Genomic DNA, 5,000 nt, shown 5'->3' with positions numbered 1-5,000 from the left:
TAAATGTTTTTTTTTAAATCCTCTGCATGTTTAACGTGGGAGGACGAGAAGGTTCCTAGATAGGTTGATAACAGCTATCTTGGAAGCTGGTTGATTCTCTCTTTATAGGAAAACTGATGTTGTTTGTGATTAAGTCTTTCAGTTCCGATGTTATTGCCAGGAATCTCTGGGCATTTAAACGTGGAACACAAACAGTTCTTGTCAAGCGTTTCAAGTCCAGGATTCGAGGAGCACAGTAATGTATGAATCTCCAATAGTCCCGCATACTATATATATATATATATATATATATATATATATATATATATATATATATATATATATATATATATATTATATAAGTCATATCACATTACCGTGATTCATATACATATATCGAGCTACAATGTCCTTTAATATCTAATTCGCTCTACCTTGGAATTAATATATTTTCATAAATGAAAATATATTAATTCCGAGGTAGAGCGAATTCGATATTAAAGGACATTGTAGCTCGATATATGTATATGAATCACGGTAATGTAAATGCTACGTATTGTCAAAAGCGCTACTTACACTACCGGAGTCGAGGCGGGTTGATGTTGTCTACAAACCAACGAATACTTCAGCGCGAGAAAGTATTTGAGGGTGCGAGACGACATAAACCTTTAAGCCTCTCGCGGTGGTGGGGTGGTAGAGCTTCCCTGACGTGCCTGGATTTGAATGTACCTGCGTTCGCGCCCAAGTACAGGTAAATCTATTATCGAGAAAAAAATTCCCCTTCGGTTAAGCGTATATGAAAATATATTAATTCCGAGGTAGAGCGAATTAGATATTAAAGGACATTGTAGCTCGATATATATATATATATATATATATATATATATATATATATATATATATATATATATATATATATATATATATATATAGCGAATACCACGGGAAATGATAGTCAGGAATCCAAGCGCTTTCTCTTTATTCAGACATCGTCAAGGAGCTACAGCAGTCTGTTGCTTTCCTTCGGTAAAACTAGCTCCTAGACGATGTCTGAATAAAGACGAAAGCGCTTGGATTCCTGACTATCATTTCCCGTGGTATTCGATTATTTATGAAGTCACGTGCATCTACTGGGATTTTTTAAGCATATATATATATATATATATATATATATATATATATATATATATATATATATATATATATATATATATATTATATATGTGTGTGTGTTGTATGTATTTATAATTTAATGTTATATAAGATATTATATATGTGTGTGTGTTTGATGTATTTATATTTATATGTTTATATATAGATATATATTTAAATAAATGTGTGGGCGTACGGTAGCAGGTGTTATCCTATCAGCTGGATTTCGCAAACTCTTACGTCTCTGTGTGAATGACTAAAAAAATTATATTTAACGTTGCTTCATCCTTGCTTCATTCATTTTCATCTCTTTCAACGAAGCCTTGAACTAACGAAAAAAAAATATTTATATGAAATGAATTCTGAAGGAGAGAGGCTGAATACTGATCTAAACTGAAGGGATTAGATTTATAGGATCAGTATAGATTAACTTTCGTCGAATCTCAAAGCAATATCGCATAATATTCATCTCAAAAGCCACTACAAAACGCAAACTCATCATTAGAATTCAACCATCACGTCCTGCAATAAATCAAGTGTCACCCTGAATGTGATTAGCTCGATTCTCGAGTCGAGTGACCTATTTTGTGCAGAGCGTGGGGGGCGGTAGCCTTGACATCGTAGTGTTAAAGTCCGGCACTCGAGGAGGAGGAGCCTGATAATTCTGAAGGCGCAGATGTTCTTGTAACATCGACTGCATTCTGTATATAGCTACGCCACCTGCTCGTTATGTTTCCCAATATGGCCATTAAATACCTAGAGCGAATGCTATTAAAGTTTCTGCTGATCTTTCGTAATTCTTTTTATTATTATTTTACCATCAAATCTCCATTTACCGTTAAATGTATATCGATTTTATAGTAACTACTTTATTTCTTATTTACAAAAGTACAGCAGTCGGTTGCTTTCCTTCGTTAAACTAATGTGATTGGTAAAATGCAAAAGGTATTTGGTTATCAGTGCCAGAGAAAGATAGCTAGCTGAATTAATTCAATTAGAAATACATGTGGCCAAATTACCTGTTGACTGCAAAGCTATTACTTGGATCCATTCTAAAATCATTTCACAATGAACAAACTTCCGAGAACAGAGGACGCAACATTACGGTTATTCCTCTCTAAAGTACCTGTGAACTTAAAGTCACTTATGCAAAAAAAAAAAAAAAAAAAAAGTAAAAACTGAGTTTTCTTTGCATGCAACTTTAAACGGCCCAGTGGTGGCCAGATGCACGATTATGGCTAACTTTAATCTTCAATAAAGTAAAAAGAACTGAGGCTAGAGGGATGCTATTTAGTATGTTTGATGATTGGAAGGTGGATGATCAACATACCACTCAGTACTTTTTAAGATCTGAGGGCGGACAGAAAAAGTATGGGCAGACAGACAAAGCCAGCACAATAGTTATCTTTTATAGAAAACTAAAAGTGTACCATTTAAATGTAAATCAATGTAAAGGCACGAAAGCGATCAAGCGGTTGATATCTAATGCCGTCATCAAGGACGAAGCAGTGACGCCACATGAAATGCCAGGACCTGCGTCATGAATGTAAAAGCCATGCTTGCAAGATTTTCTCTTTATACCATGAGTTCAAGATTTTCTCTTTATACCATGCATTCAGAATTTCCTATTTAACACCACGCTTGATCTTGATACATTGCATCCAGGATTTTCTCTTAATGCCATGAAACCAAGATTTTACAACACAATACAGTCATATCTCTTATAAATTGGAACGATAAAATCAATTTTTAATGCCAATGTTTTAGTAAAATAAACTGTGATCACAAAAAATAAAAGTTTGTGTACATAAGCCGCACCCAAATAAACCTTCCGAACACAGGATGTAAACAAATGACGCGATTCGTCAATCGTGAAAATTCGTGTTCCCATTGGTTGTGATTTATAACGTCATGCTTTTTAATTCTGATTACAGCCGCCAGCTCTCTACTGGCGCCGTGGTACAACTCATATGACTATTCGAGTATTTTTGTGTACTCTGTTGAATCTTTGATATATATATATATATAATATATATATATATATATATATATATATATATATATATATATATATATATATATATATTTTTGTGCTTGGTTCACAACTACACTATAAATAGTTTAATCTCAACAAATAGTATTCATAAAATAAAATACTAAGTCCACAAGTGGTGAAATAGTCTCTAACTTCAATAGGTGTGCAAAGTCAATTCAAAGGGACAAAGAAAATACCATAAAAAAAATTGATTTGAATACATAAGTCTCAGGCAGAAATAGCACCTGATCCTCAATAATACAATAATTAATGAAAAACACTCACTCCTAAACTCCTACAAAAGAAAGGAATTGCACAATTACGGACAAGACTTCAACACATACATACAAAAAGGGGAGAGGGTCCATAAAGGAGGAGGTAAGCAAAAAGTAGAATATCCTGACAAAAAAACTCTAAACACTACGATTTGAAGACTCCTTATATGCAAATTGAATTAATTATTCTCCACCTCTAGAATGTAACTCAGAGTGGTAGGGAAAATTGGTCCCAAGAAACATTGGTGGTTGGCAGGTTCCCACAATGTCCACTCAAGATGTCAGCAGTGGAATAATGGCCGTGATCGCAATAATAAATGACAAGTATAAATATTATAGTTTGGAACAGAGGTGTCACCTTGGCTTTTACTGAACCAAGGGAGCAGTACACAAATTGATGAATATAATATTCAGGCTGCAGGGCAATATAATCCAAAGGGGAGCTTAACCAGCGTCCAGAAGCAACTTTCAAATATTATGAGGAATCAATCTAGAAGCAACAGGAACACCCTTCAAGGTTGGGGGTTCAGAAACACACGGAGGCAAACTCCTTCACGAGTTAACTTCAATCACTTGGATATTGAGGGAGCCCAGCCACGTAACCAACACAGCTTAAAAAATATGAAACAATCGTTAGCTAGCGTAAAACACCAAGATAATCACTGGTGAGGAGACAAAGAGTTAATAAAGGAAGAATACAACACTTAAGTATTTAACATTGAAATGTAAAAATTTAAATAATAATTAGAAATTAATGACAATTAAGTTATAATATATATATACATATTTGTATGTGCATATGTGTATTATATGAATATAGTATCTATACACAGAATCTACTAGTCCCTTTTACCTAATACAATTGCAGTAACACTCTTAACTTTATCTTCTAATTCTCAAAGAAAGAAAAAATGCTGGAGACTGATTATTCATGCATGCTTGAGCAAAGCAGTTGCAAAATCATTTGATGTGTCAGGTAACGAGGAAACAAAATGTATGAGTAACATCTTGTTTTTAAACAGACGCACAGAGCTTCGAGGCATTACAAGCAATGTGGTTAGTCAGACTCCTGAAGAACATCAGTGGACCAGTGCTTCGAGTTTGTTTGCTTCATGAAGGTACACTAACGGATAACATAATGTTTGCACTGTGTATATATGTGGGTCTCAAAGACAAAATATATAAATCACTAACATAAACCTTGCAAGAAAAGGAGTTATACTATAAACACTCCGAATTTCCCAATTAAGTTGAGGTCTTTCAGCCTCTCATGTGACGGTCCAGGTTTTCCATTCTCTACTGGCATATAAAGGGTTAATTCTAAAAAAATTGACTGTAGAAAGCAAAACAATATTTCAATATCCAATGAAACGAACTCTTAAAGAAACTGTCTGTTTATCAGGGAGGAGGACCAAAGTGCCGATCATGAACCATGAAGAAGTCGGTTCTCAGCTACGTCAAGTTCTGAAAAAGGAAGAGTTGTTGGCCCTTGCTACCAGAATAAGGGACAACTACCCCTATTGCCTACAAGTATGAGGTGGATCCTTTTCTGAAGCTTT

At 34.5% G+C, this 5,000-nt stretch overlaps 1 long non-coding RNA gene across 1 annotated transcript in view; it reads left to right on the top strand.

Annotated features, from left to right (window-relative positions):
• The window catches only part of LOC135220353 (uncharacterized), a 5,986-nt gene extending 1,015 nt beyond the window's left edge, over positions 1 to 4,971 (top strand). Inside the window, exons 2-3 of the long non-coding RNA XR_010315678.1 lie at positions 4,464 to 4,559; positions 4,844 to 4,971. This is a non-coding gene — a long non-coding RNA (uncharacterized LOC135220353). The remainder of the gene's footprint in view (positions 1 to 4,463; positions 4,560 to 4,843) is intronic.
• The last annotated feature ends 29 nt before the right edge of the window (positions 4,972 to 5,000 follow it).

This window comes from Macrobrachium nipponense, chromosome 1, assembly GCF_015104395.2.
Source record: "Macrobrachium nipponense isolate FS-2020 chromosome 1, ASM1510439v2, whole genome shotgun sequence".
Lineage (NCBI taxonomy): Eukaryota > Metazoa > Arthropoda > Malacostraca > Decapoda > Palaemonidae > Macrobrachium > Macrobrachium nipponense.
The sequence above is the reverse complement of the archived record's forward strand: the minus strand, read 5'-3'. Positions and strand labels throughout refer to the sequence as shown.